The sequence below is a fragment of the Dromiciops gliroides genome, chromosome X, assembly GCF_019393635.1.
Source record: "Dromiciops gliroides isolate mDroGli1 chromosome X, mDroGli1.pri, whole genome shotgun sequence".
NCBI lineage: Eukaryota > Metazoa > Chordata > Mammalia > Microbiotheria > Microbiotheriidae > Dromiciops > Dromiciops gliroides.
Window position 1 is genome coordinate 22,330,907 of NC_057867.1, and position 10,455 is coordinate 22,341,361.

Genomic DNA, 10,455 nt, shown 5'->3' on the forward strand with positions numbered 1-10,455 from the left:
CTCTGGGGGCACATGGTGGGGTATGCAAGAGGTGCTTACTGGGCCTTTGGAATCTTTTTCATTTTCCCTTCCCCTCCCTTATGCTATATACATGATTTAATTAGGTTGAGAGGTCTGCAGGAGAACTGAGAACTCCCCAATCCAGTACCATCATTTTAAGGCAAGGTAGATGAGGCACAGAGGTTAAGTGACCAGCCTAAGGTCACAAAGCAGTTTGGAGTTCAGGTCCTCTGACTCCAGGGACAGTGATCTTCCATGGTTCTACTGAATGACTGTATTTCAAATGATTGTCTCTACCTGCAGAGAACAGTGTCAGAAACCAAAGGAGGGGATGTGGGAATGGCTGAGAATTCGGAGGTCATTTATTCTAAACACAAACATCCCTGACCAATGGGCCTCCAGTCTCCAAAGACCCAAGTAGCCCTAATGCTGAGTCACTTTTTTTTCAACAGTGTATTAGGCCTAGTTTGTGCTCTGGGGCCAAAGAGAGCGCATGAAACAGCCTTTCAAACAGGTATCAGTGAGTCAATAAGCAAAAGGAGCTTACAATCTAATGAGGGAAGAGGACAGGCAAAAGGAAGGTGCAGAGGGAGGTGGGGGAGGGCCACAGTGAAGGCTTCACAAAAGCTGTGCTGAGGCCCCTCTTTCAACAAAGGCCTTGAGTTTACTGGGCCCCACCCTTCTCCTGCTACCCAGAGGTTTCCGAGTCCTTCACCTGATTGTCTCGAAGCAACCTTGGCCCACCCTCTGGGGTGTCAGGGTGCTCAGAACAGAAAAGGCTATTGGAGGTTGCAGTTGGGGGGGGGGCGGCCATTTCAGTGAAGCAGGAGGGGTAACTGACCAATCAGTAAGCAGTTCCCATAAATGCCAACCAGGCCCTCTGTCCCTCCAGCTTCCAGGGAACCATGAGATTGGCTGGTTGGGAGGAAGTGGAATCAGCCACTAGAGCAGGTGCTGAGGAGTCCTGGCAGAGAACATAATGGGGCAGTGATGGACTTGGAGTCAGGGTTACCTGGAGTTTCCATTGCAACTTTTCTGTGATAATTTTACCATTTACAAGCCATTTTACCTGTTCCCTCATCTGTAAAATGGAGGTCATAACCCCTATAGGAACAGCCTCATGGGGTGGTTGTGGGACTCAAAGGAGATGATAGGTCCAGAGCAACCTTCAGGAAGGGTGCAATTCAGGCTCAGTGGCTAGCAGAGGTGTGGCCAGAACTCTCATACTGATGGAATCAAAGATTGTTGAACTTTGGGGAGCTGGAAGAACCTTTAGAGGTCAACTAGTCCAACTTCCTCTTTCAACAGATGAAACTGAGGGAGCCTAGAGGGCTGAAGTTCCCAAGGTAACTGGCAGAGCCATGATTTGAACCCAGGCTGTGTGACTTCCCACGTGGTTCAAATTCAGTTCTCTCCACTGGAGTCCATGATCTGATGAGATCAAAGGATTATCCCGAGACTTGCCATACTGATGAGAAAAGTCTTTTGAAGAGGGCATTTCCTCCCAAGGCGATGGGTAGGGATGAGGACCAAGGCTAGGAGGGAAGGGGGCAGCAGGAGTTTGCAAGCCACCCTCCCCCAGCCCTGAAGAGAAGCAGGCTGGGCCTGGGCCAGGAGGAGAGAAAGTTACTCAGAATGAAGCTGCTCCAGGCTCAACCTGTAGCCAAGGTGTGAAGCTCTCAGCCCTGCACCTGTATCCTCTACCCTCTCTGGCCTCCTCCAGGCAGGAAGGTTGGGGGCTGATCCAGCCTCCTGTTGTTTTCACTCCTTAGGGCTGTGGTTTGGGGAGAGGGGAGTACAAGAGGGCCTTCTGAACAACTGCCCCAAATCTGGGCGCTGCAGAGGGAACAACTCAAAAGGGAGGGGACCTCTCCTTGGGGTGGGGCTCCTTCTTTGGAGCATCTATACCTAGACTGCCTCCAGTCAGTGCCTCTCTGAACTCTTCCCCCCAGAGAGGGCCTTACCTAGGGAGGTCAATGGCCTTGGCCAGAGTGGGGAAAGTGGAGGTTAGGAGGAATGAAGGTGCAATGGAAGCCATGTACCAGTAAATAGAAAGTCCTACCCTCCAATGGAAGAGGCAGCTTCTGGATGGATATGCACAGTCTGAAAGAAGCTCAGCTGGCCACGGGGCTCTTGGGAAGGATCTCCCTCTGGGGGTCTGGCTTCAGCTCTGGCCACCACAGCTGTTCTGAGCCAGGGGCACTTCTGAGGTCTCTGTAGGGAATAAAGGATGAACAGAGCTTTAAAATTGTGCAGACACTGTGGGCACAGGTGAGATCCTCTAGGGTAGCTACTGCTTGCTGGGGACTAGAATCTGAGAAACTGGGAAAGCCAGGAAGAAATCAGAAAATGAAGGTCCCAGGCCTAGCAACCAAGAAAACTAAGTGGTTAGTTTGGCCACAACCTCCCCAGGCACTGGATCTCTTTGTCCCTCTTCACCTGGAGCCCTCCCAGCCCCTGAAGAGGCAGATGGGAATCACAGAGAGGACACGAAACAACGTGCAGAGGACACAGGCTCATGGAAGGTCTGGCTTTACTTGGCCTGCCACATTTTCCCCCCTAAAAAGTGAAGTTTCTTTTAATATTGAACATCAAAGACTGGCATTTCCTCTGCCATGGGTGGATATCATCCAGCATGCAGGTGGAGCCTCATGAAAGCAGGCCAGCCAATTGTCTCTGTCTCTAAGGCAGACTGAACTTGGCCATTTTTCCCGTAGTTCTTTGTAATAGTTGACAGGAATGATTGATAAACTGGGTAAGGCTATGCTTCTAGAGTCTGTTGTAACCTATAGATTCACTGACCCTGGCTCTCCTCCCCTCCATGGCTTTGTTTTATTATAGTAATTAAAGTCCGTCCCTAGTCTGAGACTTATGGATGTTTCTGGAAACACCAGAGAGAACCCACTGCTTATGTGGTTAGCAAAGAGTATGGGGTGTTCAGAGAGGACTAGTACCTCTGGTGCTTGGTTTGCAAAGCCCTTTTTGAGGCTGCTCACCCACCTTTGGTTTCCACCTTCATCCAAGTCTCACCTGTGGTGCCAAGAAGCTATAGCATGAGCAGTAGCCACAATGGCCTAAACTAGGTTGAGGGTAACCAACAGACCTCAAACTTGGTGAGTTAAGTTACCTCAAGCATGTGAAGATTTCCCCCAGTAGAATGGGTGGATGAGAACAATGTGTTCCAGAAATTATGAAGGTGGCTGAAGCAAGCATTGTGGGGTGATTGGTCAGACATTGAAGACAACAGGGTCATCCACTGCACCCCAGGTTATTGACAGTCATCTTGACTTTTGTCTTACAACTGAACTTTGATGACTCTGGAAGTGAGAGTGAAACTGATGACTTTGTACAACTCTACCTTACTTAAATCCAATTCATGAACAAGTTAAGACATCACTCCATGATGTTATTGGTCCTCTTCAAAAATGAAGGATGAGGGGGTGGAGCCAAGACTGCAGAGGAAAGACATTAAACACACAGAGCTCCTGATACAATTACCCCAAAAACAGCAATAAAAGAACCCCTGGAGCAGAAAAACACACAAAAATATAGGCTGAGATTATTTTCCAGTGATAGATTACAGGGGGCCATACTGGGCTACAAGTAAAGTCCAACCCTGTGATCACACTGACAGAGACCCCAGACATGCTGCCAGAGGAATTTACCTCAGAGCCTCTGAATCAGCTACAGCACCAGCGTCTTCTAGAACTGAGCTTGCAGTCGAGTGAGAAGGCTGAACAGCTGGCCCAGGTGGGATCGGGGTGGGGGGGAGTGCAGGGGTTTCAGTGGGAACTAGAGAGGAATTTGGCTGCCCCACCCCAGCAGGGAACCAGGAAGAAATCCTGAGAGCCGGGATGCCCTGGTGGGGGAGGGATGCAGGTTCGTCAAAGCTAAGAACCACACCACAGAAAGCTTTGCTGGTTGGTTGTTTAGTAAGTAGGATTGAGGTTATCTTCGAATCAGAGAACAGGCCAGGCAAGAGTAAAACCTGTCCTCCCTCAACCCAAAACACCTGGAACCCTCTGAAGTTGGGAACAGTAGTGGAGCTGAAAAGCAGGGCCCCCCAGTGGAGAGTTTAAAGTCAAGTGAAAGATGAGCAAGCAAAGAAAATTCAGAATTATAGAAAGCTTTTTCAGTGACAGAAGATCAAGGTTCAGCCTCAGATGAGGAAATCAACCACAGGGCCCCTACATCCAAAGCTTCCAAGAAAAATATAAACCGGTTTCAGGCCATGGAAGCTCTCAAAAGGGACTTTGAAGAGAAAGTAGGAGAGATAGAAGGAATATGTAGAGAGAGGGAGGAAAGAATGGAAAGAGAAATGAGAGAGATGCAGGAGAGTCATGAGAAAAAAGTCAACAGTTTGAAAAGTCAAATGGAAAAGGAGATTTAAAAACTGTCTGATGAAAATAATTACCTAAGAATTAGGATTGAACAAATGGAAGCTAGTGACCTTATGAGAAACCAAGACACAGTAAAGCAAATCCAATTGAATGAAAAAATAGAGGGCAATGTGAAATATCTCCTTGGAAAAACAGCTGACCTGGAAAATAAATCCAGGAGAGAGAATTTGAAAATCACTGTACTACCTGAAAACCATAACCAAAACATGCTCCAAGTGATTGTGAGGGAAAATTTCCCTGATATTGTAGAAGCAGAAGCTAAAATAGAAATTGAAAGAATACACCAATCACCTCCTGAAAGAGATCCCAAGAGGAAAACCTCCAGGAATATTATAGCCAAATTTCAGAACTCCCAGGTCAAGGAGAAAATATTGCAAGCAGCTAGAAAAAAGGATTCAAATACTATGGAGCTCCAATAAGGATAAAGCAAGATCTAGCAGCTTCTACATTAAAGAACCATAGGTCATGGAATATGATATTCCAGAGGGAAAAGGAACTGGGATTACAGCCAAAAATCATGTACCCAGCAAAACTGAGTATAATCTTTCAGAGGAAAAATGGGACTTCGATGAAAAACGAGGACTTTCAGGCATTTGTGATGAAAGGACTTGAACTGAATAGAAAATTTGACTTTCAAATACAAGACCCTTGAGAATCATAAAAAGGTAAATGGAAAAGAAATCACGAGGGACATTAAAATGTTAAAATGTTTACAGTCATAGATGAGAAAATAATACCTCCAATTCATAAGAACTTTTTCAGTAAGGAATACACAGAGGACACAGGTCTGAACTGAATTTGAAGGGATGGTATTTTTAAAACATTTATTTTCTGTGTATCCTTGTTCTTTGTGGAGCAAACAGGGTGGGTTGTCTGGTGTTTGGGGCCAGATTTGGGCTCTGAGCCTCCTGGGCCCAGGGCTGGTGCTTTGTGCACTGTGCCACCTAGCTAACCCATGATGACATCTTTAAAATAGGGATGAGAGGTATGAGGAATAGACTGGGGAAGGGGAGAGGAGAGAGGTGGAATGGGGAGAGGTAGCTCACATGAAGGAAACAAGAAAAAAGCCTATGGAGGGGAGGGGAAGAGGGGGAAGGAGTGGGGGAGTGAGTGAACCTCACTATCAGAATTGGCTCAAAGAGGGAATTACATATATACTCAAGCAGGTATAGTAATATATTTTTGCCCTGAGGAAAAGTGGGAGGAGAAGGAGATGGGGGGGGAGAGGGGAAGGAGGGAAGGGAAGTTTGGGGCAGGGAGCACTAAAAAGCAAAACACTTGGACTTCCGGGGCGGAGCAAAGATGGCGGAAGAAAGGCAGTGAGCTCTCAAACTCATGTCACAATCACTCCAAAAAACATCCAAATAACGCCATAGGAAAATGCCTGGAGTAGCAAAACTCACAGAAGAATGTGCTGAAATAATCTTCTAACCAAGAACGGCTTGGAAGGTCAGAAGGAGGGAGCTACTGTGCTCCAACCCCACAGTCACCCTGACCCAGATCCAGTCCCAGGAAGGTCTCACCAGAGAAGGAAATCCCCAGAGCCTCTGAATCAGCTGAAGCCCTAGTGTTGTCTGGAACTAAGCTCACAGTCTGGTGAGTGGGCTGAGACCTGGGCAAGGGGGAGACTACAGGGGTCTATGCTAGTTCTAAGGCAGAACGTTGATTTTAAACCCCTGCTGAGAACCAAGAGGTAGGCTCGAGTAGCAGTGGCCCAGGTGGGGGAGGGGCACAAGCTCATCGGAGCTAACAACCACAACACACCAAGCTGGTTGATTAGCAAGTTGGTCTGGGGTCATTTAGGACCAGAGAACCAGCCAAGTGAATGAAGAACCTGATCCTCCTTAAATCATACCACCTGGGACTTCTTAAGCTTGGGATACTACAGCCTGGAAACAGTGCCCCACTTTAAGGAACTAAAAGTCAAGTAAAAGAAAGGCAAGATGAGCAGACAGAGAAAGGTGAGGACCATAGAAAGTTTCTTCAGTAACAAGGAAGACCAAGGGGCACCCTCAGAGGAAGATGTTAACATCAGGGCCCCTATATCTAAAGCTTCCAAGAAAAATATGAATTGGTCTCAGGCCATAGAGGTGCTCAAAAAGGACTTTGAAGATAAAGTTAGAGAGGTAGAGGAAAAAATGGAAAGAGAAATGAGGGTGATGCAGGAAAGACTTGAGAAAAAAGTCAACAGCTTGAAAAGTCAAATGGAAAAGGAGGTACAAAAACTCTCTGATGAAAATAATTGCCTAAGAATTAGGATTGAACAAATGGAAGCCAGTGACTTTATGAGAAACCAAGACACAATAAAGCAAATCCAAATGAATAAAAATATAGAGGGCAATGTAAAATATCTTCTGGGGAAAACTGCTGACCTGGAAAATAGGTCCAGGAAAGATCATTTGAAAATTATTGGTCTACCTGAAAACCATGATCAAGGAAAGAGCTTATACATCATCTTCCAAGATATTCTCAGGGGAAATTGCCCTGAAATTCTAGAAGAAGAAGCTAAAATAGAAATTGAAAGAATCCACCAACCACTTCCAGAAAGAGATCCCAAAAGGAAAACTCCTAGGAATATTATAGCCAAATTCCAGAGCTCTCAGGTCAAGGAGAAAATATTGCAAGCTGCCAAAAAAAAAGAATTCAAGTATTGTGGAGCCCCAATCAGGATAGCACAAGATCTTGCAGCTTCTACATTAAAGAACCAGAGGACATGGAATATGATATTCCAAAAGGCAAAGGAAATGGGATTACAACCAAGCATCACTTACCCAGCAAACCTCCACATACTCTTTCAGTGGGAAAAATGGGACTTTAGTGAAAAAGAAGACTTTCAGATATTTGTGATGAAAAGACCTGAACTGAATGGCAAATTTGACTTTCAAATACAAGACTCTAGAGAACAATAAAAAATTGGAGCTGGGGGACATGCCTGGGGTCGTACAATGGGCGACTGTCTTGTGTCTGAGGCCGGGTTTTGGCTGGGATCCCCCTGGGTCCAGGGGTGATGCTTTGTCCACCGTGTTACCTATCTAGGTGATGACATCTTTAGGGTTAAATTGAGGGGTGAAGGGAATTCACTGGGGGAGGGGGGAGGGCAGAGGTGAAATCCCACATGAAAGAAACAGGAAAAGGCTTATGGAGTGGGGGAAGTGATTGCGAGAGGAGCAGGGCAGTAAATGAATTTTACACTCATCAGAAAAGGCTCAAAGACCTTAAACTCATCAGAACTGCTTCAAGGAGGGACTAACACACACACCCAACTAGGGAGAGTAATCTGTTTAATCTGGGCAGTAAATGAGCCTAACACTCATCAGAATTGGCTCAAAGACCTCAATCTCATTAGAATTGGCTCAAGGAGGGAATAATGTACACTCTCAATTGGGTGGAGTAATCTTTCTAACCCTGCAGGAAAATATGAGGGGAAGGGGATAAAGAGAGAGGGGCAAAAGAAGGAAGGGCAGAGTGGGGGAGGGGACAGACAGAAGCAAATCCCTTTTGAAGAGTGATAGGATGAAAGAAGATGGATAATAGAATAAATATCATGGGGAAGGGAATAAAATGGAAGGGAAACGGTTAAGAATAGTAATCATGAAAAAGAGAAAAGAGGGAAAAATTGTACAAAAAATATTTATAGCAACTCTTGGTGGAGGCTAAGAACTGAGAATCAAGGGAATGTCCATCAATTGAGTAATGATGGAAAAGCTGTGCTATATGATTGTAGTGGAATGGTCTTGTGCTACAAGAAATTACAAACAGGATGATGCCAGAAAAACCTTGAAAGACTAATGAGTAGTCATGGAATACAATTCTACATTATCTAGGTTGTGAGAGAAAACAGATAAAAACAAAACTTCAGAGTTATATTGGATCATTGCCTTGCTAAAAATAACCACGTGCTTCTCAGCAGATCATCCATCTTACACTAATGCTGGTATTTTGTATACAGTACATTTCTCTCTGCTTCAGTTCATGTGGGTCTTTCCAGGTTTGTTTTTTGCAGGGCAATAAGAGTTAAGTGATTTGCCCAAGGACACACCGCTAGTAACAGTCAGGTGTCTGAGTCTGGATTTGAACTCAGGTCCTCCTGAATCCAGGACTGGTGCTTTATCCACTGTGCCACCTAGCTGCCCCCAAACTTCTTGAGAGTAAATGTGATTTATTCCATCTTTCTTTTACAGGTGGTACCCTGAAATAGTTTTGGGGTTACACCTTTATTTTTTGAAATATATTATTCCATTCAACTCCATGATTTTTGGGTGGGTACAGAATTGTTTTGTGTAATTTAAGTTCATTTTCCTTTATATTTGAAGGCCTTTCTCATCATTGCTTGAAGAATTTGTTGTTGTTGGAATCTCTTTAACCACTTTTTTTTCTGCAGATGATCTATAAATCCTTTGATTGGTGCTTTTCTGTATTCGCAAGCTCTGGGTGGGGCTTTTGTATTATTTCTTATACGCACATTTCATTTTTTTGTTTTTTTGTTTTTTTGTCCAGTGAGGCTATGTTCTGTTTGTTTTGTTTTGTTTCTGGTGAAGCAATTGGGGTTAAGTGACTTGCCCAGGGTCACACAGCTAGTAAGTGTCGAGTGTCTGAGGCCAGCTTTGAACTCAGGACCTCCTGAATCCAGGGCCAGTGCTCTATCCACTGCACCACCTAGCTGCCCCTGTATTATTTCTTACATTGTGGTGTTATGTTTTTTGATTTTTCATGTTCTCTAAGAGGTTTATAATCCTCAAGTTGTCTCTACACAGTGTTTCTTTGAGACCAATGCATTTTTCTTATGCAGAGATCATATGTTCTCTTACTCTTATTGGTTTTTGCTTCTCTTCTTCCAGTTGGTTAGTCCTCTTTATATTTCTCTTTAGTCTTGTATTTGAAGATCACATTTTCTGTTGTTTTGGTCTTTTCTTCAGGAAACCCTGGGAGTCCATTTCCCCCTGAAAGATAATGCTCAGTTTTGCTGGGTAGTTGATTCTTGGTCGTAATCCAAGCTCCTTTGCCTTCCAGAAACTTATATTACAAGCCTTGCAATCCTTTAATGTTGAAGCTGCCAGGTCATGTGCAATCCTGATATTTAAATTGCTTCTTTCTGGCTGATTGGAATATTTTCTCCTTCACCTGAAAGTTCTGGAGTTTAATTACAATATTCTTTGGAGTTTTCCTTTTGGGGTTTCTTTCAGGAGGTGATCGATAGACTCTTTCAAGCATGATTTTGTCCTCTGATTCTCCAATATCAGGGCAATTCTCATTGATAATTTCCTGGAATATGGTGTCTAGACTCTTTTTTTGATCATGGCTTTCAGGTAGTCCAATAATTCTTGCATGATCTCTCCTGCATCTATTTTCCAGGTCAGTTGTCCTTCCAATGAGGTATTTCACATTTTCTTTTATTTTTTTTCAGTCTTTTGATTTTTCTTGACAGATTCTTGGTGTCTCATGGAGTCATTAGCTTTTATCTGCCCAATTTTAATTTTTAAGCCATTATGTTCCTCACTAAGTTTTTGCACCTCCTTTTCCATTTGGCCAATTTTTTTTTCCTCCCATTTGGCCAATTGTATTTTTTAAGGAATTCTTTTCTTCAGTCAAATTTTGTGCTTCTTTTTCCAGCATAATTCTCATTTCTCTTCCTTTTTTTTTTCTTCTACCTCTCATTTGATTTTTAAAAGCCCTTTTGAGCTCTTTCAAGAAGACGTTTTGGTCTTGAGACCAGATCATCTTCCCACTTGAGGCTTTACTTGTAGGCATTCTGACAAACTCATCTGGTTCTGCTCCTCTCAGTCAGCATCAGACAAACTCATCTGAGTTTGTGTTTTGGTCTTCCTTTTCACGATAGGACCTGTCAATACTAAGGGTCCTTTTTTGTTTCTTACTTATATTGTAGCCTATTTTTAAACTTAAAAAGTTGAGGTATGCTCCTGGGGCACAGGGGTCACTGTTGCAAGCTTCTTCTGCTGAGGGATAGGGGCCAGGTCACTGGCTTTCTGTTCTGAGGCCTATGTGGCTTTTGGATTTCTCACCACCCTGGGCTTGCTCCTGTGAGATTTAAAATTGG